This window comes from Pinus tabuliformis, chromosome 2_2 (assembly GCF_031772625.1).
Source record: "Pinus tabuliformis cultivar Carrire ecotype Pingquan chromosome 2_2, CPIR1, whole genome shotgun sequence".
NCBI lineage: Eukaryota > Viridiplantae > Streptophyta > Pinopsida > Pinales > Pinaceae > Pinus > Pinus tabuliformis.
In genome coordinates, this window is record NC_142300.1 from 1225187085 (window position 1) to 1225203398 (window position 16314).

General features: G+C 36.1%; 1 long non-coding RNA gene across 1 annotated transcript; it reads left to right on the top strand.

The window, feature by feature from the left end:
- The first annotated feature begins 1274 nt into the window (after positions 1-1274).
- On the top strand, positions 1275-2678 carry LOC149197910 (uncharacterized). Its single transcript, XR_016254241.1, has 2 exons — positions 1275-2052; positions 2213-2678. It is a non-coding gene; the product is annotated as an uncharacterized LOC149197910 (long non-coding RNA).
- Positions 2679-16314: the final 13636 nt, after the last annotated feature.

Consider the following 16314-nt stretch of genomic DNA (forward strand, 5'->3'; position numbering starts at 1 on the left):
AAAATTATGGGACTAGAGAACCAAGAAAACATTTTTTGGAGTGTTGGTTACATTGGTTGTCCTATATGGATGTGAAGTTTGGGGGAGCAACATGTCAAATCACAAGTGGAGACAACTAGAAAGAATTCAAAAGAACTTAACCATTAGCGACCACAAAGTCAAGTCAACGGTCCCATATAAGAACCTGCTAGGTGAGGTTGGAACGTTCCGGATGGAGGCTTCAACAATCATCCATTTGTTAAGTTATCTAAAAAAATGGAAAGAATGGAGGCACATCGTTGGCCCAAGATGATTGTCACTAAGGAGCTAAAATGTAGGAAGAAAACTTGGAGGAAGCAAAACGACAAATGGGTGAGAAAATGAGGAATTAATTGGTGAGATTGTCCTAATTCTAAAGAAGAGATATAAAATTGAGTGTTTGAAAAATTCAACACTGCCATGTGGGTAAAACAAGTTGGCAAAAAAAAAGTGATAAATGTCAAAAACTTCAACCCATCACAATCGCATGAAGAAAAGACTTAGAGTGCCACAATCAAGAGAGAGGCTAAAAGTTTAATAGCACAACTGAGGACTTGATCTCACCATCTTAAGTGTGAAACAGGTAGATGGATAATCCCCAAGGAAGAGTGGGAAGAAAGAATTTGTATGGAGCAATTGAAACCGAGTAACACTTCATCATGGAATGTGGAATGTCCATCTTCTGAAGCCATTTGTAATCAGTTTGAAAGTGGTCTAAAGATGGACAACTTAAGCAAAAAAGTTATTCTAGAAAAAAACTTGAGAATATGATATCTCATCTAATATGGAGTTTGGATACCTTAAAACTTTGAGTCTAGTATACTCCATTAAAATATATCTAATCTAATGACAAAATCTAAATTGATCTCATTGGCCATCCCAAAAGCTTCACGCACGGAAGCCATGCCATTCTGGCTTCCATTCACAAGGTTTGAGTATGGCAGCTGGAAACCATGACATTCGCTAATTTAAATGTAAATTACTGACCATACAAATCTCTTTACGCTACAACATCAACATCATGAATACGAAGATACCTACAATCAATTTATCGCTAAGGCTTAGTTTCGGGCTCTCTGCAGTGTCCAACGGGAAGGAACCATTTAATATACAGCGCAGGCATTTAAATGGGCGCCGCGCAGGCTTATTTTCGGGCTCTCTGCCATGTCTGTCGGTCCTCTGTCATCTCTAAAGCCGTAATTGGGATTTAATATATATACCTAAATACTAAATATTCTCAGCTTGGCAGCATTTACAGAAAGTACCATACTCTGTAAAGCTGCTGCGGCACAACAGACACATCAACCAAGGTTATACTAACACATCCCGAGTCCCGACTCCCACAGACGAGAATGTACAAAATTATTGAATTCTCCAGTCAAACCAAATGAAATTTTGTTCTTGAACTACCCTTATTCGATTTCCGAAAAGGCGATATTTCGCTGCACTGCTGCCCATAAATCTTCCCCAGCAATTCGAAGTTTCACATCCTTCTCGAACGCCACCTCTTTGCCCTAATATCACAGGAATAAATGCTGGCTCTGTTCTGGTCGATAAGACGTTCACTTTCATTGGAGGAGGAAAAGAGAGTGATAGGGAAATAATGTGTTCATCCCTGTTCTTCTTGATGATGGGGAAGAGATCATCGAAATCCAAGACGAGGGTAAAAAATCTGACGGACTGGCCTGTTGACATACAGATAAGGGTGGGATCGATTCTGGTGAAAGCCTACACACTGAAACCCGGTTGCACTAAGACGCTGAAGCGCAGGAAGATATACAGAACCTATTCTACCAAAGGGGAGAGCAGTTTCTTCTACGATAGAAGTTATGAGCCATACGTGTGGATACACAATTCCGCTCATGCCGCTAAATATTTCATCTCACCCATGGCAGCCAAGCAGCAATACATCAGTCTGGATGACCTTAGTGCATGCCTGGAGATGAAGATTTATATGGATGGAGGGAACGGTAGTTTCTCTGTACTGAAGATGCCTAGAATCTGCTGAAGTTTTCTTTAACTTTAACTATTGAGGTCAGAATATATATCTACATACACAGTGCAATATATTTTCATCTAAATTTTTCTAGTTTTTCTTTGTTGAGTTTGTTTCTTCTCAGCAACTTTGCGCAGTTACTTCCTCCAGATATCACACATATGCATTTATTATATCTTCTGTCTTGTGCGTTTGCAGGTTTGCATTTACAGGTAATCGCACATACAGCGTACTACTACTCTATCTCATCAACAGTTATTTTATTGTGTATACCATTTATTTTCATCAACAGTTATTTTATTGCGAATACCATTTATTTTGTGAGGTTTGCAATGGCATAGTCTCGGTTTCAGAAAAGTTTAATCATTGCTTAGCAAAGCTGCTGAGCATAATGGAGCTTTCAATATATTTTCTTTCAAACATAAGAGCGAGAAACAACTACTATGTAGATCTTTGAAAGAAACTGTGACAAAATGCGAAATTGTTTTGCTTTCTAAAAATGATGCCCGCTGAAACTTTTACAGGTTCATGGCTTCATAAGAGGTCCAAGTTGGACCATTTGTAATTTTGCAAATGATTTTTAAAGTTTGAGTACTTGTGTTTTAATATATTATGGAAATATAATTGTTATATATATAATAATAATATGATTGTGAGGACGCTATATTTGATTTTAAATTTTTTTATTTGTAACTTTTTTTTGAAATGTAATTTTGAAATTTTGATTTTTTATTATTTAAATTTTGTTTTTCATTATATAGATGGATTTAGTACCATAAATTTTTTTTGGGAGACTTTAATGGCAGAGAATTCACATATCAATATTGTGATTCCAATAGATTTTAAGTAATTTTAACTAAAAAAATATGTCTACAAAACCTATAAAACATGTTATAAATTCCAACAATTTTAATTAACTTTAAAATATTTTTTTTTTTTTAAGTAATTTCTATGATTAAAATGTATGAACAACTAGTAAATAAATGCAAATAGAATTTTTGAAATTAAATTTTAAAGAGGATATTGATGCAGACTCCTTGATTTAAAAAAAAATACACAGCGAATATGCGATTTAAAATTTTAAAAACCAGGAGTCAAGACGAAACCAGACACACTAAATTCTATTAAAAGCAGGTCCATGTAAATTGGCAAACCTAAAAATATATCATCAACTGTAAGTAAATGCAATGTCATCGTTTCAAATTAAATTTTACAACGAAGATTGATAAAGTCCTAGGAGCCACAATATGAAATCAACTATACAAAATTTTGGTAAAGAAAGGTAGGTACTATGTGAATAGACAAAATAAAAAAATTCAAGCAGATATGATGATCAGAGAATTAAAATTCAACACTCAGATTTGAAGAGCTTTCGAAATTCCTAAATAAATACGACGGTTCATATGGATTCTTCAACATATAACTATCACAAATAAATTACTAGAACTTAGATTCCATGTTTCACTTTTGAATATCTTTTAAATAGTTACATCAATTTTCTAGCTAGATTCTATGTTCTAATTTTGTGGTGGATTTTATTTTCCACATTTAAATAGGATGGTTTAATTAGGCATAATTTTGCGGCATTATTATTATTATCTAATTTTAAGGTCACAACCAAGCCAACCAAATTGGTGTATGATACCCCCTTGTTTGTGGAACAAGGGACTCACCTTTGTGTAGCGATTTGACTGCTAAGTCTACGAAGGCATACATACTCTACCTTCCTTTGGTTTTTAACTTGTGACCTCTTAAGAGGAAACATGCTCTTAACCATTAAGCCCACTCAAACTGTAACTTCTAAACTATATATCTTGACTACGTATCTTTAACTTTTACATAAAATATGTCATTCTGCTTCTAGTCCCTTGCCCAAATCAGAATTTAATATTTTCTATGTAATATTTCCTTTTATATAAAATATGTCATTCTACTTCTAGTACCTCACCCAAATCAAAATTTAATATTTTCCATGTAATATTTCTAGATAAAAATTATCTTTGAAAAAATTAATTTGCACAGAAAACTACATAATTATGGCTAAATCATGAAAAAAGCACACACTGACTAAACAATATTTATTCTCTCAGAATCATGGCAAGATCCATTGAAAAATGTATAGAAATATGTCTTCCTTGGTGTTGTGTTGCATCCTTCTTTGGACACAAAATCTGCTATATAATTATGTTCCCTATAGTTATGAGGAAAGGACAGATTTTAGCATCTATCTTATGCAATGCATCTAGTTTATAAGCATTGGTGGTCCAAATTTTGATCTCTTCATTACCCAATCTATAATCACTTTGGAATCTCAAAAAATGCTTATAGAAGCAATTCCAAGTCATGTTGCCCAAAATAAAAACCCCAAAGAGGTAAAATCTCTGCTCTATTATTTTTGTTCCGACACCATTGTTCCAAGAGATAAAAATCTTCGGGCTTCAAAACAATATAAACTTCATTGCCACAAACATTTGAGAAACCAATTGCACACCAAAAACAACACTGCACTCTATTAAACATCACATATAAATACGACAAGTATTGTTTCAAGATAGAAATTCTATCTTAACCATACAATCAACTAGTTGATAAAATATCTCAACCAAACACCAAAGTAGGAGAAATTTTAGTTGGACTAAATCTTTCAAATCCAACTAACAATTACATTTATGATGATGAATCTCATTCAATGTGCACAAGACAAGTAAGAGTTAAATAACCAAGTCAAACACGTTTGATTCTATTGTATAAAAACAACCTGTTGGAAATCTTTTCCACACGTCCTCCAACTAGTAAACCCTTCTAGAAATTTTCTTCATTTTCATCTCAATCTACATATAAAAACTTGCTATCTTCAAGCAAATTCCTCTTTCCTCTACCACTATCGCTTCCAAAATGTATGCATTTAGGCTTCTCCAAATACCCCACAGAATGTAAAAGACATAGTCCTCTAATATCATTTGTAAATCTTACAAATTACACCATTAAAATTTAAAAAAAATGCAGCGAAAACTTTTAATAATACATTTACTACCACTATGATTCATAAATGAACTATGGTGTACTTTCACCCATTGATGTAACTCTAAGCCCATTTCGGTGACACAAGTACAATTCTAATTAGTTCTTAATTTTATAAAAATATGGACCTATTAAATTATACTGTTTGATCTTTGCTTTAGTGGTGAGAATTCAACGTTGTGACCATGGGTACGTGTACTCAAATCCCATCAGCCATGCTATTATTACTATTTTTATACTGGCCAATTTTTTATATGTGCTTTTGGCAGGTTATATTGTTTTTTTTTTTTATTAAAGTTTTGAAAAATCTAAATATTAAATTCAATATTTTGAAAATTTTAAAATATATTTATATTTTTATAAAAATTATATTTTAATTTTATTATTGGTCGAGGACAATGACTTGACTAATTTTATGGGGTTTAAAATTCAATTGCCAGAAAAATAATAATTTAAAAATAATAACATTAAAAAACAAACCTCACAAATACACGTGGCACAGATGGTACATGTGTATAGTACCATTAAATATGGATTAATATTACAGGTGTACAATCCAATCTTTATAAAATCGTTTGCTCTGTACTACAAAATATTTAATTATTTTAGAGTTTACTCCTTTTTAAGCAGTCACATGGAGGTTTATGATATATTATCCACTATATTTTCGATTTGTTCGTCGCTTTGTTTTTGAGGTTTTACTTTATCGATCTTTCAAACTTATGTATTTCATTGGTATATTTATGTTTTATACAGCCTAGATCCATCTTAACTCCAAATCTATCAAGCGCTAAGAGGGATCAAATCTCTCGAGGTGCAAACCTCTTTTTCTAGTGCAAAACTTGAGGAAAGGTTTGCACCTTGAGAGATTTGATCCCTCTCAGGACTTGATAGATCCAGAGTTAAGATGGATCTAGGCTAGTTTTATTCATGTGCGACCAATGAAAATCTAGATATAAGTCTCTCAGATTAATCACATTGTTAGGATTAACAACGTGGTTAATCCGAAAGACTTGTATCCACATTATGGATCACAAAGGTCTTAGATCTAACAAGGAAAATCTATCGAACATATGATTAATTTTATCAATAATATGTAAATACATCTAATATTAATATAATCATTTTAAATATGCAAAATATGTCTAAGATTTATCTGGTCATTTTAATTTTAAATTTTCTTAGTTACCTTAGTTTGTTGAGATGATAAATATTGTTAATAACTTTAATGATGAAAAATGATGAAATAAATTTTTTGAATGTAAAGTGATAATGTAATAGTGTTTAATGATAGAAAATTTGAATAATAAGAATGTAGTCAATTACAAATAGTCTTCATTGTGATCAATCTCAAACTATTTTCTTGTACTATTCTTATTGTCACACAAAAAAGCCGCATCGCCATTCTCAATGCCTTAAGGGGCTATTAAGGAAAATAGGCTCGAACGTTCCAAGGGTGAGGTAGTAAGGAGAGTGGATCTATGAGTAATAGAATTGCTAGTCAAAGTTACCCTTGTTAGTTTTGTCATCTTTTCATATCGATTATATGAAAAGGACAGTTGAAATCGTAAACCATTTAAATCTTTAGCTCAACATGTTTTAGTAAACATCATACCTTGCCTCTCTTGCTCTCCAATATTAATAGGTTGAATTACTATAACACAAAAATCAACATACATTGTCAATAATTTTTTGTGCTCACAATGAAATCAATGCACATTGTTAATCCAATCACTTTAAAATTAATATACCATTATACATTCAATTACATCAATTCAGAAATCAACATCTACATTAAAATCAATGCATCTAATGCAAGAAATCAAATGAAAACAATATCTACATTGAAATTAATGCATCTAAAGCAAGTAATCAAATAGGATTAAAAATCAACATCTACACTGAAATCAATGTATCTAGTGCAAGTAAGAAAATAGGATTAGAAACCAAAATCTACATTGAAATTAATGCATATAATGCAAGCAATCAAATATAATTAGAAATCAACATCTACATTGAAATTAATGCATCTAGTGCAAGCAATCAAATAGGATTACAAATCGCCATCTACACTAAAATCAATGCATTTAGTGCAAGCAATCAAATAGGATTAGAAATTATCTACATTAAAATCAATGCATCTAGTGCAAGTAATAAAAAGTCATTAGAAATCAAAATCTACTCTAAAATAAATGCATCCAGTCCATGCAATCAAATAGGGTTAGAAATCACCATATACACTGAAATCAATGCATCTAATGCAAGAAATCTTCTTCCCTCTCCCCCCCCCCTCCATCTATACCTATATCTCCCTCCATCTCTCCTTCTTTGTCTCTCTATCTCAACGCCCCAAACTCACACATACTCTCACTCAATATCTATCAATATCTTTGTCCCCCCCCTCCCTGTCTCCGTCTCTCTCTTCTTCCCTCTCTTCGCCTCCCATCTATATCTCTATCTCCCTTTGTGATCGGGTGCTCAGTATTTAGCTCAAAAATAAAAGTTCTCAGAATCATCCAAAACTTGAATGATTGCATCCATCTCGTCGATATGATCCCAACGCAACTTGTTTCACTAAAAATCGAGCTCGTATGGGGAAGATATCACGTTTTGTCTGCTTTTCCAAACAGAGGAATTTTTGAAAACAAAATGTATAGTCACTACGCAGTGAGTAGTTCATATTGCTGACGTGGAAGGTGACTGGGTAGGGTCAAAGGTGGTCAACTACCTACTAGGTTTCGCCAACTGTCAGATTGTGGTTGGTCCGCAAGTGCGGTGATGTGGCTTGTTTTCATTGGATGGAGGATGGACCAATGAGGAGGGGACAAGTGGCAAGCTTGGAGGCCGCCACGTGTCCCTCCCCAAAGGTTAGGTTCATTGGCGTGCTTAATTTTTTTTTATTTTTTATTTGGCAGGCCAGAAAGTCGAACTCGAGACCTGCACCGAACAAACCACATGGCTTACTTCTCCACCACACTGTTGTGACTTAACATGTAATGGTCTCCACATATATTTAAAGTGTTAACACTTTGCGGTTGGGGGGAGGAGGGAGCCAGCCCACAGGCCATTCCCCTCCCATGTGAACACAACCACAACCCAGGTGGCTACGGTTAATAGTTAACCAAAAATCACCAACGTAACCGTGACATTTATACTACCTATGTGACCACTACCACAACATCCAGAGGCCAACAATTAATCTAACAACAGATTATGCGCTAAACACCAATTAACATTTAAATAAACCATGCTTAATATTAATTAATGAAAGTTTAGTTTGGCAGAGAATATAACAGATCTGAGAAATCCATGGATTCCACCAGTTTTAGCGGGACTAACTCGAGTTCCTCTAGTTTTAGTGGAGGTTTACTAGGAGAAACAATTTTGGTCATACATTTTGCAAAATTCAACCAAATTGGGATTAGGAAAAGGTGTTCCTAGATGATTTTGATGTTATGAGCACATTGAAGAAGGTTTCAGGAGTAGTAGATAAACAACAATTTTTTTCCATTTTGAGCTAATACAAGGCCCAAGCCATGAAAGCTGGACCAAGGAGATGTAGACCAAGAGGGGTGAACTCCTTCATCAAAATATTGTGTTAAGTGTTCATTTTGATGGTTTGTTGTACATTTGATTACTGTTGTTTAGCACTTGTTTTTCATGCTATTTTTCTCATGAATTGAAGCAGTTGTTTTTAAATATGAAGTTTAAATTAGCACAAAAAAACTAACTTTCAATAACAGATCAAGTTGGTATCAGAGTAAAGGTTATTTTCTTGATAGCTTAAGTTTTGTGCAAGTAGTTTAATGGTTTCAAATTTTTCATGCTTATTAAAGTTGTAGAGAGGAGAAGGGAAACTATTGGTTGCAACTCCTAAGGTAATGCCCAGAAGAAGGAGAGCCATAAGGCCACAATCTCCACCCAATGTTCCAATCCCAGCTACACTTGAAGCACCTAAAGTTTTACCTTCAATTGAGATTGAGGAGGTACAAGCAGTACTAGAAGCTGAGCTTGAATCCAAAGCCATCATGTCTGGAGCAAGAGTGAAGGTCTTTCAAAAGAGGAAGCATTCAAGAAAGCTTTCTATGACTTAACTGACATGGTTAGAGTCCTCTATGAAGAGAGGAATACTAGAATGGCTGGAGAGAGTTCTAAGCCTCCACATGGAGAGGGAAGCTTAGAGGATAAAAAAGATGAAAATAATGATTTAAAGTGTAATGGAGGAAAGCCTCCTCCATATCCACCATATTCGTCTTCCTCACCATCTTCATCATCCAAAACATCTAAGAAAACATCATCTTCCACTTCCTCCACAAAAACTGTTCATACTCATTAAAAACCCCCCAAGGAAAAAACTCCCTTACTCAAATTGGACATTAAGTTTGAACTTCCCATGTACAATGGTGAGGTGAATGTAGAAAATTTAGACAATTAGATTCGATAATTGGAGTTTTATTGTAAAATTCAAAACCTTCAAGAAGATGACATAAAGATCCAGTTGGCTTCATTGAGGCTAGAAGGAGCAACATTAGTCTGGTGGGAAGCAAAGACTCAAGAGGAAATGTGAATTTATGGTAAGATATCCATTTCTTCGGTTGAATTTGTTTTTGTAATTAAAAGACAGTTTTATCCTCTAGCCTATATGCAAAAAGCCATTATGAGTTGGCAAACTTTTAGGCAACTCAAGGGTGAAACAACTCAAGACTATACCCAAGAGTTTAGAAAGAGGGCTTTGTTGTTAGGAGTAAGCTTGAATTCCCAAGATACACTGTTGAAATATATTGGGAGTTTATCATTCCTACTTAAAACATACTATCCTTATATTCAATCCAAGCAACTTGGATGAGGTATGTGTGCAAGCCATGCACCTTGAAGCAAGAGGAAACAACATTCAGGAGGAGGGTAGTAAGAAGAAGCCATTCAAGGTAAGGAGAAAGAGAAGGGTGGAAAATGGAAGGGAAAGAAGAGTGCAAGTGTGAAGAAAGAAGGGGAGAAAGCTATATGCCAACATTGCTCCAAAGCGGGGCATGATTAAACCCATTGTTGGAAATTAAATCTTGAACTAAGGCCTAAGAAACCACGCAATAAGGGAAAACAAAAGATGACCGCTACCACACAACATGATCTTGGATCATATTCTGGTGATGAGACCAAGATTTCAGCCATGTTCACAAAAGGAAAAGAAGTTGTTGCAAGCACTAGTTCCTCACATAGTCACAACAATGCTCCAAATGAAGAATCAAGAATAAAATTGTTCCATGTAAGGGTAATTTCAAATCATACAAATATTGATATATTATTTGATAGTGGTCACAATTGAACTTAATTTCAGAAGACTTGGTTAAAAATCTTAACCTTGAAACTGTACCTCATCATAAGCCATATCCCTTGGGTTGGATAGTCAATAATGCAAATTTACAGGTTACAAGGAAATGCTTATTCAGGTTTTCCAAAACTGAAAAGTTCATTGATGAAGTTGAGTTAGATGTAGTTCCACTTGACATCTCAGGAATCATTATGGTGAGCCCATATTTGTATGATAGGAAAGACGTATTTTATCGCCATGAGAAAAAATAACTATTGCTCAAGGATGGAATGGAGTATATTGTGGGAGCCCATCACAAAAAGTTAAATATTTCTTTGGTTAATGTAGAGCAAATGAAGAGACTAGTAAATGCAATACAAAGTTTGTGCTTCTCATGATAAAAGAAAAGGAATGATATTGATTATGAATATTTTGAAGGTTGTGATGATAAGTTAAAATTTGACTTGTTTGATGTGGTAAGCAAGCATGGTGAGATGTTTCAGGAACCAAAGGGGTTACCTCCCAAGAGGGGAATTCAACATGAGATACAACTGTAGCAGGATGTTCCACTTCCAAACATTGGCATGTATCAGATGTCTATATTGGAGAGCATGGAAATTAAGAAGAAAATTCAAGAATCGTTGAACAAAGGTATCATATGCCCATCTACTTCGCCATGTGGTTCACCCATTCTCTTGGTGCCAAAGAAGGATGGGACTTGGCGCATGTGTGTGGATTTCCATGCATTGAACAAAATAATGGTAAAGAATCATTATCCACTCTCAAGAATTGATGATTTGCTTGATCAATTGAGGTATGCAAATTATTTCACTAAGTTATACTTATGAAGTGGTTATCATCAAGTTAGAATAGTTGAAGAGGACATTTGGAAAACTACATTTAAAACTAAACAAGGATTGTTTGAGTGGCTTGTTATGCCTTTTGGTCTTACAAATGCTCCAACTACTTTCATGAGAGTTATGAATGATGTATTGAGACCATTTCTAGATGAATTTGTCATTGTTTACTTAGATGATATTCTCATATTCAGCAAATCCAGAGATGAACATGTCATGCATGTGAACAAAGTACTTGATGTCTTGAGAAAAGAACAATTGTTTTTAAAGATGTCGAAGTGTGAATTTGGAAAGACTTCTTTAGTATATTTGGGACACATTGTTGGAGGAGGTGAGTTGAAGATAGACCCCTCTAAGGTTGAGGTCATTCTGAATTGGCCCAAGCCCAATACAGTTATAGAGGTAAGAAGCTTTCTTGGGGCAGCACAATATTGGAGGAAATTTATTGCTAATTTTTCTTCCATTGTAGCTCCACTACATGCATTGACTAGTGTCAATAAAGTCTTCCATTGGTGAGATTTACAACAGAAAGCATTTGATGCTTAAAAAAAAAAAGATCAATTCAACACCGGTATTGGCTCTTTTGGATCTTAGACAACCATTTGAGATTCAAATGGATGTTAGTGATTATGCCATGGGAGCAGTTCTTATGCAACATAGTAAGCCCATTTCATTTCATTCTAAAATTTTTAATGGAGTTGTGACTAACTATCCCACTTATGACAAAGAACTTTATGCATTGGTACAAAGTGTCAGAAAATGGAAACACTACTTGATGGGAAGGAGACCATTATCCATACTGACCATCAACCATTGCAGTACTTATAGTCACAATCAAAGTTGCAGCAATGATGACACTTCAGATGGATGGGTTTTCTACAACAATTTCATTTGGTTATCAAGTACAAAAAGGGAATCTACAATAAGGTAGCTGATTTGATTACTAGGCCTATTGTAAATTCATATATTATACTCAAGAAAAATTTTCTTTTACATGAAAGTTACATTGAGCAATATGCATATGACAATGAATTTAAAGATGTGTATGCAAGCTTGAGGCAAGGAAACCAAATTGAAGAGTTAGATTACTATGTACATAATAGTTTGTTGTATCACTTGGGAAAGCTATGTATTCCACAAGGAGAAAGAAACAATATCATAATGGAGGTGCACACTTCATTGATTGTTGGACACTTTGGTGTAGGAAAGACAATAGTGAATCTCCAAAGGTATTGTTATTGGCCACACATGTTTGATAATGTATCTCGTTTCATTAGAGGGTGTTCTTTGTGTGCAAAAAGTAAGCCTAGCAATAGGAAACTAGGATTCTACACTCCACTTCCGGTACCTTCACGTCCATGGGAAAGTATCTTAATGGATTTTGTAGGAGGTCTTCCATTGTCAAGGAAATGTCATGTTTACTTGTATGTAATTGTAGTCAGGTTCAGCAAAATGTGTATTCTAACACAATTTAAAAAGAAAATTACAGTGGAACAAACAACTCATCTTTTCTTTCAAAATATTTGGGTTCACTTTGGTCTTCCTACTTCCATTGTAGGTGACTAAGATTCTCAATTTGTTGGGAATTTTTGGTCAAATTTGTGGGAAATGATGGACACTAAGTTGAAGAAGAGTACAACCTTTCATACACAAATAGATGGACAACTTGAGGTGGTCAATAGGACAACCATTCATCTTCTTAGAGGATATTGTAGCAAACATCCCAAGTTATGGGATGAACAATTTCATTACATACAACATGCATACAATAGGGCAAAGCATTCTTCCACAAACACATTGCCATTTGAGGCATGTTTTGGGTACTTTCCAAGATCGCCATTGGACTTCATCTTTGAGAAATATGTCACCATTGATGGTCATAGTGACATCGATAAGGCAAGGAAGTTCATTGAGCAAATTCAGTTGATACATCACACAGTGCAAGAATAGCTTGAAAGAAGTCAAAGCAGCTACAAGGCAAGGCATGACAAACATTGTGTCGATCATAAATTTCAAGTTGGAGATGAATTTTGGTTGTATATTAGCAAAGAGAGACTTCAAGCGAAAGGTAAAAATCTTAAGCCAATCTGTTATGGTCCTTTTAAAATTCTGGAAAAGATTGGTAACAATGCATTTAAGCTAGATTTGTCTCCTTATATGAAAATATACTCTGTTGTTAATGTTGAGAATTTGAGATTGTTTGAGCCTCCTCTGATTGATGATCAAGCAGAGAATGCTCAGCTCCCATCAATGATGATTTCTCGCCAGAATATCTTGATGAACTTCAGCAAGATCTCATACTTGATAGAAGAACTAGAACTTCAAAGAGAAGGAATGTCGAATACCTTAGAGTGGGACTCATGGGAGAAAAAACTTCTAAGGCCAAACGGTTGTAGATTGAGAAGGTGAGGGAGTTGTACCCTCACATGTTGAACAATTGATAGTATCTTTTGGGGTCCAAAAGGCTTCTACTAGGGAGGAATGGTTAGGTGCTCAATATTTAGCTCAAAAATCAAAGTTATCAAAATCACTCAAAACTTGAACACCCACGTTCGTCTCGGCAATACGATTCCAATGCAACTCATTTCACTAAAAAATGAGCTCGTATGAGGAAGATATCACATTCTATACGCTTTGCCAAATAGAGGAATTTTTGAAAAAGAAATGTACAGTCATTGCATAGTTAGTTGTCCATACTGCTGACGTGGTAGGTGACTGGGTAGGGTCAAAGGTGTTCAACTACCTATCAAGTTTCGCCAAGTGTGATATTGTGGTTGGTCTGCAGGTGTGGTGACGTGGCTTGTTTTCATTGGATGAAGGATGGACCAATGAGGAGGGGACAAGTGGTAAGCCTAGAGGCCGCCATGTGTCCCTCCCCAAAGGCCAGGTTCATTGGCACGCTTCAAATTTTTTTTTATGATAGGCTGGAGAGTCAAACCCGGTACTTACACCGAACAAACCACATGGCTTACAGCTCCACCGCATCATTGTGACTTAACATGTAATAGTCTCTGCATATATTTAAAGTGTTAACACTTTGCGGTTGGGGGAGTAGGGAGAAAGTACGCAGACTAGACCCCTCCCATGTGAATGCAACCACAACCCTGACGGCTACGGTTAACGGTTAACCAAAAACTGCCAACATAAGTGCGACATTTATACCACCTATGTGAGCACTACCACAACATCTGAAGGTTGACAGTTAACCTAACCGTGGATTATGCGCTAACCATGAATTAACGTTTAATTAAACTGCGCTTAATATCAATTTACTGCAGTTTAGTTTGGAGGAGAAGATAACGAATCCAACAAATCTGGGGATTCCTCTAGTTTTAGCAGGACTAACTAGAGTTCCTCCAGTTTTAGTGGAGGTTTACTAGGAGAAACAATGTTGGTCATAACTTTTGAAAAATTCAACCAAATTGGGATCAGGAAAAGGTGTTCCTAGATGATTTTCATGTTCTGAGCACATTGAAGCTGGTTTCAGGAATAGTAGAGCATTGTAAACATTACTTTTCCCATTTTGAACTAATACAGAGGCCCAAGCCATGGAAGCTGGACCAAGGAGATGTATCCCAGGAGAGTGAACTCCTTCATCAAAACACTGTGTTAAATGTTCATTTCGATGGTTTGTTATACATTCGATTGTTGTTGTTCAACATTTGTTTTTCATGCTATTTTTCTCTCGAATTTAACATAAAACTTGATACATTTACTTGTTATCATTCACATACACCATAAGGAAACCTATGCACATGAAGCAAATGTTAAACAATTATTTTTAAATCTGATGTTGAAATTAGCACAACAAAACTAACATTCAACAACATATCACTTTGTCTCTCTATATCACCCCCAAAACATACACCCTCTTTCTTCAATATATCTATCTATCACTCCCTCCTTCACTCTCTCTCTCTCTCTCTCCCCCATGCTTTTATCTCTCTTCCCTCTTGTTGTCCTCTCTCCTTCTCTCCATCTTCCTTATCACTGTCCCTCTCTCTCTCCACCTTTCTCTCTCTATGTATTTCTTCTTACCTTGCTCTCTCTCCCCCTCCATCTCTCTTTCCCTACCTCTCTCCACTCTCGCATCCTCCCTCTCTTCGTTCCTCTCTCTCCATTTCTCTCCCACCACTCTCTCTCTATCTCCCTTCACCCTCCAAATATGTTACTATATGCCTCTCTCTCTCCTTCTCCCTCCCCCGCCTTCTCTCCATCTCTCCTTCTTTGTCTCATTATCTCAGTCCAAACATACACACTCTTTGTCCATCTCTCCCCTGTTACTCTCTCTCTCTCTCTCTCCACTTCTCACTCTCTGTGTCCTTCTTCTTCCCTCCCTCTCTCCACCTCCAAATCCATCTCTCTATCCCTCCCTCTCTCCTCCTCTCTCTCATCCTTCTTGTCTCTCCATTTTTATCCTACTTCCCTCTCTCTTCCCCCATCACTCTCTTCTTCTATCTCATCCTTCCTCTCTCTCCATTTCTCTCCCACCTCCCTATATCATCGCCTATCTCTCTCTCTCTCTCTCTCTCTCTCTCTTTTCCATCCAATCTCTCTCTCTCTCTCTCTCTCTCTCTCTCTCTCTCTCTCTCTCTTTTCCATCCAATCCTCTCTCTCTCTCTCTGTCTCTACAATCCTTTCTCTCTTCCCCATCACTCTTTCTCTCTCTCTCCAACTGTGTTACTATATCCCTCCATTTCTCCTTCTCTCTCCTTCTCTCCCCCTTGTCTCCATCTATCCTTCTTTGTCTCTTTATATCACCCCTAAACATACACACTCTCTCTCCATCTCTCCCTTGTCACTCCCTCTCTCTCTCTCCACTTATTACTCTACATGTCTTCTTTCCTCCCTCTCTCCCCCTACCCCTCCATCTCTCTATCCCTCCCTCTCTCCTCCTCTCTCTCCCTTACCTCCCTCTCTCCCCCCATCTCTCTCTCTCTCTCTCTCTCTCTGCCCTCCAATCCTCTCACTATCTCCATCCCTCTCTCCTTCTCTCTCTTCCACCTCCATCTTTATCTCTTCCTCTCCCTTTCTTACCCTTCTCTACCTCTCTCACTCATCTCCCTCTCTCTCTCTCTCTCTCTCTCTCTCTTCATTCATCCTCTCCCCTTTCCTTC